General features: G+C 32.8%; 1 long non-coding RNA gene across 1 annotated transcript; it reads left to right on the forward strand.

Annotated features, from left to right (window-relative positions):
- The first annotated feature begins 6,837 nt into the window (after positions 1-6,837).
- On the forward strand, positions 6,838-8,639 carry LOC148763162 (uncharacterized). Its single transcript, XR_016025732.1, has 3 exons — positions 6,838-6,975; positions 7,621-7,705; positions 8,574-8,639. It is a non-coding gene; the product is annotated as an uncharacterized LOC148763162 (long non-coding RNA).
- Positions 8,640-14,903: the final 6,264 nt, after the last annotated feature.

Below are 14,903 nucleotides of genomic sequence, written 5' to 3' on the forward strand. Positions count from 1 at the left end.
TTTTACGCTATAAAAATTATTTATGCAGTGTTCTTAAAATATCGTTTTATGTGAAAATTGAATATTTTATTGAATATTTTTATTTTATTATAACAGTCATAATTCCATTTTAAACGAATGTTTTAGACATCCAAAATTATTTTTGATTAAGAAATATGTGTTTTCCACTTACATACTATATTTTTAGATGATTTTTGAGATTTTTGGGATAAATGACAAAAATACCCCTGTGAGACGGAAATTATTATTTCATTTGTTTAAGTTGGAAACAGTTTAAAATCTTTTAAAATGTGGTATTTGGAAACAGCTACCCACAGGGGAAATGAGAAGCTGATATTAAAGCCTTGCGGGGTCTCGGTTGACATTCTGGGTAATGAATGTAAATTGAGACGTCGCGGCGGTTGTCACGGGCTCGATGGGAGTTCCGGGTCGTGACATTATCGATGTATTACTAACCTAACACCAACAGAATTTACTGACAAAAGTATTTTAGTCGGTATTTAGTTGGTAAAAAGTTTGGTGCCAAAATCAATTGAAAGGCTAAAAAATTACCCATAAAATTTGATGGTCGGTAACTTCATACTAACGAAATTTACTGATGAAATTTCAAATGGCACAAATATCAATTCAACGATAGAATTACTGACAAAATTACAATCGATACTGACGATGGTCCTTTTTAAGTGTTTATCGACAAAATTGTCGATGAAATTTTTGTCAATATTTAAAATTAAAATTACTAACGAAAATTTCGTCGGTAAATATAAGAAATATATTTTAGGGATTTCTTCCTTGAATTTCTCCTTTTTTCTTCTTTATGCTTCGGTCTCCTCTCTCGTGCTTCTTGTTCCGACCCACTGTTGCTTATTGCCGTTTCGACCTTCTCCTATGCCAATCCTTGTCGTCAAGCCTCTCCCATGCCTTGAAGCTTCTCCTCAACCATGCCACCAACCTTTCCAATGTCATCAATCCCATGCCATGAAGCTTCTCATCTCCCTTCCTAAGCCCTGCCTTGCGAAGGTTGTGCCATCTTGAGCCTTGCCCTACTCTATGGAGGTTATCTAGAGCTTCTCATTTCCCGTGTTGCCAGTGCCGTTGATCTCGTGCCTTAAAGCTTCTCTTTTCCCATCCCGAGCCTTACCCTGCCTTGTGGAAGTTGTCTCAAGCCTTGCCATGCAAGAAGTGGTGCCATGCTCAGCCATTTTGTCAAGCCTCTCTTCTTTTCTCTCCCATCTTGAGCCATCGTTGTGGAAGTTTTTATAATACCCCGTAATTTGATATGGTGACTAATAAAGCTTATTGGATGCCAATTGAGGTTAATTATCATGTTTAGAAATGATGAAAGATGAAAGGAATAGTTTAGGATAAAATATTTCGTACACGAGAAAATAATAATAAAATAATGATATTTTTATTGGAGAAAAATTTGTGAGATAAAAAGTGATTCGGAAGTCAATTGAGGCATAACAAGGTATTTTGGGTACCAAGGGGACAAGAGGAGACAAAAGGAAATTTTTAGAATAAAATAATATTTTATTAATAAAATATTATTAAAATATTAATATTTTATTTAGTGTCAAAATTTTTCATGAAGAAGGAGTATATGGTCAATCTAAGTGGAGGACAAGAAGAATGAGAGAATTTTGGAGAAAAATGACATTAATGGGGCCGCGTGTCTTTATTAAGTAAAGATAGCGCGGGCAAATAAATATTTTAAATATTATGGGGACACCGCATTAGAGTACAAACTTCGTACTTTGTTTGTACATGTGTAGAAGAAGATAATAGAAGGAAATTGGAGTTAAATGAGTGTTGGGAGGACTAAATTAAAATGGAAGGAAACAAAAAGGGCAAAACGATAATTTTACGTGAAGTTTAGCCCAAAACTGAAATACCCCATACTTTGATATGGTGATAAATAAAGTTGATCGAATGCAAATTGAGGTCAATTAAAATGTTTAAAAGTGATAAAAGACGAAAGGAGTAGTTTAGGATAAAAATATTTCACAAGTGAGAATATAATAATAAAATAATAATAATTTTATCGGAGGAGAATTTGTGAGATAAAAGGCGATTCAGAAGTCAAGTGAGGCATAATAAGGTATTTCAAATACTAAGGAGACAAGATAAAATTTTTAAAATATTAATATTTAGCCGGATGTCGAAATCAGTCAAGAAAAATGATCATATGGTTGATCCAAGTGGGGGAGAAGATGACAAGCCCGACTCTATAAAAATATTTGTCATGACATACACGTGATGGATAGCATGTTTGCATGCTAAGAGAGTCTCGAAAAAAATTTACAAAAGTCGGTATTGTACCTAGAGGTACAACAAAGTTGAGTTAAACCTCGAACTAGATCAAATAGAGAATTTATGATGAAATTAAGAATTTTAAAGTCCCAGAATGGTTTAATATGGTGATTCGAAGTTCGAGGATCAATTTGAAGACAAACCGAACTTTTTGCTATCTAGGGGCAAAATGGTCATTTGCCAGCTAAGGACAAAATGGAAATTTTTAGAAAAGATTTTTGGCCCCATTTGACTTATTGGAGTAAGATTTGAGGTTTAGAAGTGAAAAATTTTAATTTCGGTATAATTTGGAGTAAAAGGGTAAAATGGTAATTTTACCATTCGGAATCGAAAATTTAATTTTTTGAAAGGATTTTGATCAAATTTAATTATTTGGAGTGTGAAATGAGTATGAGGAGTGAAAATTATGCATTATGGAAAATTTTCAATTTTTGGGGTAAAAATGTAATTTTTGAAAAGTTCGGGGGCAAAAGTGTAATTTTGAAAAATTTGCTCCACCAAAACTTTGGAAAAATCTGGAAATTTCACTTAAGACTTGGATAAGTCAAAGGGAATGCATGGTGGAAAAAGTAGGACAAATGGATGGCTAGAAAAAAAATGAATTAATAAAATATTTAAAATATGAATAAAATAATATTATTTCATTAAACAATAAAAAAGGCATAAAAAAATCAGCCCACCCATTCTTCTTCTTCAACATTCGGCCAAGCAAGAAACAAGAGAGAGAAAGGAGAAAATAAAACCCTAGCTAAGAAATTTAAAGGGAAAATAGGTGGAAATTCAAAAATCAAGTGAAAAAAGGTAACATTTCTTAAATTTGTCTTGTGCTTTACCTTTCCCATGCATTTTCCATCATTTTTCATGGTTGAATCATGTGATTTGAGGATGATTTGAATTCTGGTCATATGGGTTTAGAGAGAGAAAGTTGTTAGATAAATTTGATTTTGAGCTATGTTAGTGCTTAGTGTTAGTTTAGCATGTTTATGAGTAAAACAACAAGAAAAATATTTATCTTCTCCATGAATTTCCCTAGGCCGAATCTAGCCAATGGTATGTGAGGATGAGGTTGACTTTATTTTAAGAGAATTGGGTGGAAAAATGATGAATTATGAGGTTGGAAATTAAATGGGAATTTTCGGTGCAATAAATTGAAATTTTTACCCACTAGGGGTAAAAGCGTAATTTATAGTTCGGACTGATAAATTGAACCAAATTCACAGTCATTGAGGTATTGTGGATATAATTGGATAATTGAAATTGAAATGGATGGAATTGGAGTCGAATTAGGGATTTTAGGAATTTACACCGTGTATAGGTGAGTTAGGTCGGACACCGCAATTAAGCGATTTTCTAGACATTTCAAATCCTATCTAGTGCATACGCATGGATAAGAGCCTGAAATAATTTATGATAAATTGACACAATTTACTGAATTTTGTGTCATGGATTATGGATAGGTGGTGAGTCAATTGTTTCGGGTAAGAGACTGCACCCGAGGACGGAAGATAGGAGTATTTCTACTCCTAATACTGTGAGTAAACTTATTATCGTCTTAATTATCTAGAGTAGTTTTATACAATTGTGTGATTTTATAAAAAAATGAGTTTAAATGGTAAATTGCTATGTTTTAAGAGAAATTGTGATTTTATAAAATGATTTTATAAATTTTCTGAAAAATCGAATATTGGTTTTGAAAATAGAGTAATTGGAGACTGCCTGCTTGTGTTGTAAATTTATGGTTTTAAATTGAATGGCTTATGACAATATATGAGCATGAATGGCTAAATTGATTTTGGTGTCAGAATTATTTGTATTGTGTATTCAGCCTTGAGAGGCTAGATTGTGATAAATTGCCATGCCATGCTAGAATAAATTTTATTGAATTGGTGGAGTATATATTAATTATTTACTGCAGAGGGGGTTCCGTGGACCAGCCTATTAGAGGGGCACGGTAAACTCCATTATATTATTACCTCGAACGGAGAGGCGCGTAGGGTATCTCCTGGGGTAAAGCTTAGGGTTCACTTCACGCTAAACCACCACGTGAAGGGGAACTCAGCCAACGCCAAGGAACGGCTGTATTTTTCTCAAACTAAAAATATATTTTAAGTGTATATGAAATTTTAACAGCCTTGGCGGACTCGGTTGGATGCCCTGCGCAAGGTATCACTGAGTATGAGTTTTGGCACGAGCCAAAGTTTTAAGAAATTCATAAGCCAAGTTGATTACTCGATTTATATGGATTGATTTTATTTGGTTGAAATGAGTTGAAAGGGAATGAAATTACAGTATGATGACTTATTTTAATTGTCTCCATTTACTCGGCTTTAGATACTTTAGATGGTATCTGTTTACTCACTGGGATTATAAAATCTCACCCCTTCTTCCTATACATTTTTCAGGCTCAGGACAGTTTGTAGATAGTCGAGTAGGACGAGAACTAAGCTCGAAACTGCATTATAGAAAGTAAGAGTTCACAGTCTTACATCTTCTTGGTCAATTGGAGCCCACGTGTCATTGCAGATCAAAACTTATATTTTGGTTATCTGTATTTCTATTCATACAATTTTTACTTTACTTTCATGTGCGAAAATATATTTACGAATATTTCTATAAAAATTTATTTTATGAGAAAATAGAATATTTTATTGATTATTTTTGAATAGTACTAGTTGTTAACAATTTGCTTTCAAATGAACGTTTTAGATACTTATTTTGTTTTTAAATCATTAAATATATATTTTTTGCTTACCTATTACATTTTTAGCAAGTTTTGAGATTTTTGACAAAAAATTACGAAAATGCCCCTATGAGCCAGAAAATAATATTTTATTGTTCTTATTTGAAAATGACTTATGATTTTTTTAAATGCGAGATTTAATAATTGTTGCTCACCGGGGAGATGCGAAAGTTGATGCTAAGCCTTACGGGGTTTCGATAGGCATTCGGGATGAAGAATGTCTGTCGAGGCCTCGTGGCGGTTGTCACGGGCTCGATGGGGAGTTTCGGGTCGTGACAAAAACTATTCTTATCTCCTACAGCAAGATTTTTTCCTCTTCTCCTCCATGCTCCACACTATTCTTGAAGCTTCCATGCCATTTTCTCTTTGTCCACCATGAAACCAAGTTTTATTCATTTTTCCTTTCCATGTTTTCTTTTCCTTTCTTCTCCAAACTTCTTGAGCACTAAATTTACAACCTTTAACCCCAATTTCCAACACATCTAAACCCTAGGAGGAGAAGAAAGAAAAAGAGAGAAAGGAAGAAAAAAGTTTAGTTTTGGTGATTCAAGCAAGGAACGGTAAGAATTCTTGTTTTTGACTTGAGTAGTTTTTGAAAATGAGTTAGTGACTTAGAGAAATGTCTTGTGGCAGCAAAGATTAGCTTGATTGGAGAAAAATTGGTAACATGTAAGCCAATAAACCCATGGATACATGAAATACCCCATACTTTGATATAGTGATAAATAAAGTTGATCGAATGCAAAGTAAGGTCAATTAAAATGTTTAAATGTGATAAAAGACGAAATGAGTAGTTTAGGATAAAAATATTTCACAAGTGAGAAAATAATAATAAAATAATAATAATTTTATCAGAGGAGAATTTGTGAGATAAAAGGCGATTCAGAAGTCAAGTGAGGCCTAATAAGGTATTTCAGGTACCAAGGAGACAAGATAAAATTTTTAAAATATTAATATTTAGCCGGATGTCGAAATCAGTCAAGAAGAAAGATCATATGGTTGATTCAAGTGGGGGAGAAGATGACAAGCCCGACTCTATAAAAATAATTGTCATGACATACATGTGATGGATAGCATGTTTGCATGCTAAGAGAGTCCCGAAAAAAATTTACAAAAGTCGGTATTATACCTAGACGTACAACAAAGTTGATTTAAACCTCGAACTAGATCAAATAGAGAATTTACGATGAAATTAAGAATTTTAAAGTCCCAGAATGGTTTAATATGGTGATTCGGAGTTTGAAGATCAATTTGGAGTCAAACCGGAATTTTCGCTATCTAGGGGCAAAATGGTCATTTGCCACCTGGGGACAAAATGGAAATTTTTAGAAAAGATTTTTGGCCCCATTTGACTTATTGGAGTAAGATTTGAAGTTTAGAAGTGAAAAATTTTAATTTCAGTATAATTTGGAGTAATAGGGTAAAATGGTAATTTTACCATCTGGAATCGAAAATTTAATTTTTGAAAGGATTTTGATCAAATTTAATTATTTGGAGTGTGAAATGAGTATGAGGAGTTCAAATTATGCATTATGGCAATTTTTCAATTTTTGAGGCAAAAATGTAATTTTTGAAAAGTTCGGGGGCAAAAGTGTAATTTTGAAAAATTTGCTCCACCAAAACTTTGAAAAAATCTGGAAATTTCACTTAAGACTTGGATAAGTCAAAGGGAATGCATGGTGGAAAAAGTAGGACAAGTGGATGGCTAGAAAAAAAAATGAATTAATAAAATATTTAAAATATGAATAAAATAATATTATTTCATTAAACAATAAAAAGGCATAAAAAAAAATCAGCCCACCCATTCTTCTTCTTCAACATTCGGCCAAGCAAGAAACAAGAGAGAGAAAGGAGAAAATAAAACCCTAGCCAAGAAATTTAAAGGGAAAATAGGTGGAAATTCAAAAATCAAGTGAAAAAAGGTAACATTTTTTAAATTTGTCTTGTGCTTTACCTTTCCCATGCATTTCCCATCATTTTTCATGGTTGAATCATGTGATTTGAGGATGATTTCAATTCTGGTCATATGGGTTTAGAGAGAGAAAGTTGTTAGATAAATTTGATTTTGAGCTATATTAGTGTTTAGTGTTAGTGTAGCATGTTTATGAGTAAAACAACAAGAAAAATATTTATCTTCTCCATGAATTTCCCTAGTCCGAATCTAGCCAATGGTATGTGAGGATGAGGTTGACTTTATTTTAAGAGAATTGGGTGGAAAAATGATGAATTATGAGGTTAGAAATTAAATGAGAATTTTCGATGCAATAAATTGAAATTTTTACCCACTAGGGGTAAAAGCGTAATTTATAGTCCGAACTGATAAATTGGACCAAATTCACAGTCATTGAGGTATTGTGGATATAATTGGATAATTGAAATTGAAATAGATGGAATTGGAGTCGAATTGGGGATTTTAGGACTTTACACCGTGTATAGGCGAGTTAGGTCGGACACCGCAATTAAGCGATTGTTTAAACATTTCAAATCCTATCTAGTGCATACGCATGGATAAGAGCCTGAAATAATTTATGATAAATTGAAACAATTTATTGAATTTTGTGTCATAGATTATGGATAGGTGGTGAGTCAATTGTTTCGGGTAAGAGACTGCACCCGAGGGCGGAAGATAGGAGTATTTCTACTCCTAATACTGTGAGTAAACTTATTATCGTCTTAATTATCTAGAGTAGTTTTATGCAATTGTGTGATTTTATAAAAAATGAGTTTAAATGGTAAATTGCTATGTTTTAAGAGAAATTGTAATTTTATAAAATGAGTTTATAAATTTTCTAGAAAATCGAATATTGGTTTTGAAAATAGAGTAATTGGAGACTGCTAGTTTGTGTTGCAAATTTATGGTTTTGAATTGAATGGCTTATGACAATAAATGAGCATGAATGGCTAAATTGATTTCGGTGTTAGAATTATTTATACTGTGTATTCAGCCTTGAGAGGCTAGGTTGCGATAAATTGCCATGTTATGCTAGAATGAATTTTATTGATTGGTGGATAATATATTAATTATTTACTAAAGAGGGGGTTCCGTGGACCAGCCTATTAGAGAGGCACAGTAAACTCCATTATATTATTACCTCGAACGTAGAGGCGCGTAGGGTATCTCCTGGGGTATAGCTTAGGGTTCACTTCACGCCAAACCACCACGTGAAGGGGAACTCAGCCAACGCCAAGGAACGGCTGTATTTTCTCAAACTAAAAATATATTTTAAGTGTATACGAAATTTTAACAGCCTTGGCGGACTCGGTTGGATGCCCTGCGCAAGGTATCACCGAGTATGAGTTTTGGCACGAGCCAAAGTTTTAAGAAATTCATAAGCCAAGTTGATTACTCAATTTATATGGATTGATTTTATTTGGTTGAAATGAACTGAAAGGTAATGAAATTACAGTATGATGACTTATTTTAATTGTCTCCATTTACTCGGCTTTAGATGCTTTAGATGGTATCTGTTTACTCACTAGGATTATAAAATCTCACCCCTTCTTCCTATACATTTTTTAGGCTCAGGACAGTTTGTAGATAGTCGAGTAGGACGAGAACTAAGCTCGAAACTGCATTATAGAAAGTAAAAGTTCACAGTCTTACATCCTCTTGGTCAATTGGAGCCCACGTGTCATTGCAGATCAAAACTTATATTTGGTTATCTGTATTTCTATTCATACAATTTTTACTTTACTTTCATGTGCGAAAAATTATTTACGAATATTTCTATAAAAATTTATTTTATGAGAAAATAGAATATTTTATTGATTATTTTTGAATAGTGCTAGTTGTTAACAATTTGCTTTCAAATGAATGTTTTAGATACTTATTTTGTTTTTAAATCATTAAATATATATTTTCTACTTACCTACTACATTTTTAGCAAGGTTTGAGATTTTTGACGAAAAATTACAAAAATGCCTCTATGAGCCAGAAAATAATATTTTATTGTTCTTATTTGAAAATGACTTATGATTTTTTTAAATGCGAGATTTAATAATTGTTGCTCACCGGGGAGATGCAGAAGTTGATGCTAAGCCTTGCGGGGTTTCGATCGATATTCGAGGTGAAGAATGTCTGTCGAGGCCTCGCGACGGTTGTCACGGGCTCGATGGGGAGTTCCGGGTCGTGACAGTACATGAAGGACTCAAAGTGGAAAAGGAAAACGGTAAGCTTAACACTATGTTTTAAAACCTACGGTTAGTTGAATATTGTGAGGAATTATGGTTGTTGGAAGGATTTATTTGCCTAAGCTAGTTGAAAATTATTAAGATTGTATGGCATGTTGTTTGAAAGAAATGAAAAAAGAATTTTGTGGATGGAGGATTGAGAAACAAAGTATTGAAAGTTAGATAAATAACAATGCATGTAAACTAGGATATAATCGAGTGAAAGTGAGAATGATTGTTGCTGCCATATATGTGGATTATGTGTGGAAATATAAGATGGATTTGGGTGGAAATTATTTAGAAAGGTTGAAGTAGACATGTGACATCATAATTAAGTTACCGGTGATATAATTTAAAGAATTACGTAAGCAATGGATATAAGTAATTTTAGTAAAAATGTATTAAGGTGTGAGTTAATTGAAGATGGTTTCATGATAAGATGAAAAATATAAATTTGATTAAGGATTAATTTATTGAAGTGTTGTCCGTATACGTATATAATTAAATATATTGAGTTCGTATTATTGTTAGGAGTGCAAAGATGAGGTTAGAGTACTGTGGTGGCGTGCCGGAGTGAAAATAGTTAGACACCTTCGAACAAATAACGACTTAATATCTCGTTGTTGCCAAGTGAGTGAACTTGCATTAAAATGTTTTGGGATATATGATACATATATATATTGTTAAGTAATTTTGTATAATTGATGTAACCGTGCATGTGCGGAATGGGCAGTGCACATGCTGGTTGAATGACAATGTCGTGATAATTATAATCGTGCATGTGCAGAGTGGGTAGTGCACATGCCGGTAATGATGCTGTCGTGATATTTACAACCGTGCATGTGTGGAGTGGGCAGTGCACATGCCGATGATGATGCACATGAGCTGGATGAGATGTGGTGGTATACTAATTGATATATGCTTAAGTATATGTATATACAATGGAAAGATTATGATTATAATATGTGATTATATGGCATGATGAATCTTAAAAATTTCCCATTTTCTTCTGAATTGATTTTATTGCAGCAAGAAACATTCTGTTTATACTACCTTGCTTGGATGATTGCTGAAAATTCTCTCTCTTTCCAATTTCATGCTAAATATGGTTCCTTCATTATGAAATGATTTAATAACCAGAGGTTTGATGGAGGGATTTTAATAAGAACGTGAACTAAGTTGCATTGTTTTCAAAGATGTGCATCACGATTTCTAAACCTTCCTTAACATTGTTTGTTCCCTTCCTATGTTCACTCCCTGACCCGGAACTCCCATCAAGTCCGTGATAACTGCCGCGACGTCTCGATAGACATTCATTACCCCAAATGTCAATCGAAACCTTGCAAGGCTTAATATCAGTTTTTCTTGCTTTCCCTGTGAGTATTAGTCACTAAAATTATGTTTTGAGAGATTATAAACTATTTCCAAATCAAAACAATAGAAAAACAATTTTTTTCTCACAGGGGCATTTTGGTCATTTTTCTCATTAATCTCGAAATTCGTAAAAAATGTAGTATACGGGTGCAAAACACATATTTCATAATCAAAAATAAATTTGGATTTCTAAAACATTCGTTTAAAATGAAATTATGACTATTAGAATAAAATAAAAATATTAAATAAAATATTCAATTTTCTCATAAAACAATATTTTGAGAACACTGCAAAAATAATTTTTACAGCGTAAAAACAAAATAAATTCATACATACTGTAATACAGTAAGCCAGAGTATTTAATTTAATTTACAATAACTAGTGGGCCCTCGAATAACCAAAAATAAGAAAGATTGTGAACCTATAGTTGGAGGATGCAAATCCAATTATGATCCCCGATGAAATCAGCTATCTATAGACTATCCTGAGCCTGAAATGGGTGAAAAGGAGGGTGGTGAGATTATATAATCCCAGTGAGTAAACAAATACCATCTAAAATATCTAAAGCCGGGTAAATGGAGATAGATAAAATAGTTTAACTTACTGTAATTCATCACTTTTCAACTTGCTTCAACCAAATAAAATCAATTCATATAAATTGACTAATCAACATGGCTTATGAATTTCTTAAAACTTTGGCTCGTGCCAAAATCATTCTCATACTCCGTTATCAAGGATGCCTTGATCGAGGGCTATCCCAACCGAGTCCGCCAAGGCTGTTAAAAAGTTATGTACGTATAAATCATGTTTTTATTTTGAAAACTTAGTTGTTCCTTGACGTTGGCTGAGTTCACCCTCACTTGGTGGTTTGGCGTGAAGTGACTCTAAAGTTATACTTCCGGAGTTACTCTACTCGCCTCTCCAACCGAGGTAAAATATAACGGGATTCCGTTCCTCTATAATAGGCTGTTCCACAGAAAACCCACCCACTGCAGCAAGTTAAACCCACCATATAATAAAATTCAATAGCATGACATGGTAATTATTTTATTTTATTTTATTTTACAGTCTTTCAAGGCAAATCAACAATTTACACATTTCCAACACATTTATCAAATCAACCATTCATGCCAATATTGCCATAAGCCAATCAATTAGAATCATGAATTTACAACACACAAAAACAGTCTTCAATTACTCTATTTTCAAACCATCATTCAATTTTAAAACAATTTTATGAAATCATTTCATTAAATCACATTTTGTTTATAAAACAGAAAAATTAATCATTTAATTCATTTTCCATAAAATTCACAAAATCGAATAAAACATACTTTAGATAATTAAGATGATGATAAGGTTACTCACTATTTCAGGATTCGAATTCTAAGTACTCCGATTCTTGATCCTCGGGTACTATCTCTTTACCTTTGCTAGAATGCTCACCACCTAGACATAATGCACAATAAGTCATTTACTACATTGTGCTAAATTGTAATAAAACCAATTCGGGCTTTATACTAATGTATGAAATGGGATGCAAATTGTTCGGATTATTGTCTAAACACGGTGTTCTACACAAATTCAATTGTGTACCTAAATAAAATGGTGTTGGCCTAATTCGATCTATCTCTTGATTAATTGGCCAATATGTCCAATTTAACTCCAAATAAATTCCATTTTTCTCCCAATACTCCAAATCATCAAACACAAGTCAAATAGCATAAAATCTAGCAAAATCATTTTCACATTTTCTCTTGGAAAATTCGGGCATGGTGGGTGCATCAACACTATAATTTTTCCTACTTGATTCTCACACCATAAATCACTAATTCCTACCCAAATCACTAGAAATAAAATCAAAATCATCATCAATATTCCACATGGAGAATTCGGCCAATGATGAGTGATGGGAGAACCTGAATTTTTCTTACTTGATTTTCATGCTACACATCACCAATCAACTAAAAACACTAAAATACATTAAAATCTAACCAAATTAAGCATCAAAACCTCTCTCCTAGGGTTTGATCAGCACACTATCCTTCATGATATCTTGTGATTCAACCATGGAAAATGTAAAATAATGCATGGAAAAGGTAGATCATAAGTCAAAATCAAGAAATTTTACCTTTAATTGCTTGATTACTTGAAATCCACCAATTTTCTCTTGAATTTTCACCCTAGGGTTCTTGTTCTTCCTTTTTCTTCCTTTGTTCTTGCTTTGGCCGACCATATGAAGAGAAATAGGCTGATTTTGTGCTAATTTATAAGGAAAATAATAAATGGTTAAGAATTTGACACATGTCACCTTACCATTGGTCTAGTGTCATACTTACCCATTAAGCAATTTCTCTCCACCACTTAAATTTTCTTAATTATCCATGATTATATTGAGTAAAATTCATGTGCTAGACAAGTGTTGGGTGGTGTAAAATTATAATTTTGCCCATAGAGTGGCAAAATGACTATTTTACCCCTATGCTCGAAAAAATATCGAAATTAAAATTTTTCACTTCTCAAACTCAAATTATGTTCTAAATAGTCAATCTTGATCAAAAACTTCTTCCAACATTCTAATTTTAACCTCAGGTGGCAAAATGACCATTTTGCCCCTAAGTCATGAAAATTCCAATTTGACTCCAAATCGGTCCTCGAACTCTGAATCACCATTTTAAGTCATTCTGGAGTTTTAAAATTCTCAATTTTATCTTAAAATCTCTATTTGGTCTAGTTCGAGGCTTAATTCAACTTAATTGTACCATTTGGTACATTGCCGTCCTTTAATGATTTTCGAGGTACCCAAGTAAGCAAACATGCATTCTTATGTAAGAATGGCATAATAAACATATTGTAGAGTTAGGCTTGACAGCACTACCCCCATTAAAATAAAATTTTGACCTCAAAAATTTATTTACTGAACTTAGAGAAAAGGTGAGGGTATTATTTTCTCATTTAATCCTCGACTTCTTATGTCCTCCCCTTTATAGGGAATTTCAATTCGTTCACGTCATTTGCCTCCAATTCAACTCGAGTACTTCGCTTATGTTTACTATTATTCTTTAAAATCAGATCAATAGTAACCTTCACATTTATGATCTCTTGCATCGAAACACCAAGCATGCTTCTATTACTATCATTAAACTTAAACCATAACTGCATCTCAATCATACCAATTTCGATCGCATTTCATACTTATTTAGGTATACCAATCATTATCTTTTTACTTCATTCCATATCAAACCTCTCGACTTTCATTCATTCATCCTATCCTCATACACTATTGTGTAGTTTACAGCATCATTAACATGCCATACTCATTCCTGTACATATCCCCAGTGTTAGGGAAGATTAATGGCTTCAATTATTTCCACATACTTCATGTTTACCTTGCAGTTAGGAAATTTCAATCTTCTTAATCTTATTAATCCATCTTATATGGCTTAATCGCACTATAGATTACATTTCCTTAACTATTTTCCCAAAATTCCTTAGGTCACCATAAATCAACTTCTGATAAGATTCTTGATCATTACATTATCTATACAACTCATCAAATATATTGAGTTCAGATCTCGAATCACTAAAACCATTCTTCATTTTAGTTGGGTACATCACTAACTCCACACACACGTATACACGCACATTCAAATGTCCATATTCCTCATTATGTATACGGGTCTCTGTTTTCAAATGCCTTCAGACTAATTTCTCTTTGTTCATTCCCATCCATAACCAAGATTCAATAGAATAATCTTCAAAATTCATACAAATTCTCATCATGCTTGTGCATAGTTCCACATCATTTACATACTTATACTCTCTTTTAATCATTTCCAATTATATGCTTAAGTTTCCTTATACTATATATCATTGCATCAAAATGTCATCTCCATTGAATTATAATCTATTATGCGTGTATGCTTTATAATCCCATTGATACTTCAAAGATTTATCTTAACTTGATCATTGCATTTTATGCAATACCACAATTCCTAAGAGTCATCCTTTTTCCTCGATTATCCTTCATGCCTCTACATTACCTTGTATCTTTCTTGCATTCTGATATTGATTTGTCACTTAAAACTCAAACTCATTTGAATCATGTATGCCTCAAACATTTTCGAATTCCAATTTCCATAATATATTAGGAAAGTTTCATTATCTAACTTCATTATCAAGGTTAACTTCAATCATCTTTTGTTCCACTCTTTCATACAAATATAACATCATTCTTCCTTAACCAAATTACAAATTGTACTTGAAATTGCAAGACTTGAAACTAGTTTCTCCTCAAGTACTTTTC

Source organism: Theobroma cacao, chromosome 4, assembly GCF_053813885.1.
Source record: "Theobroma cacao isolate CCN51 chromosome 4, ASM5381388v1, whole genome shotgun sequence".
Taxonomy (NCBI): Eukaryota; Viridiplantae; Streptophyta; class Magnoliopsida; order Malvales; family Malvaceae; genus Theobroma; species Theobroma cacao.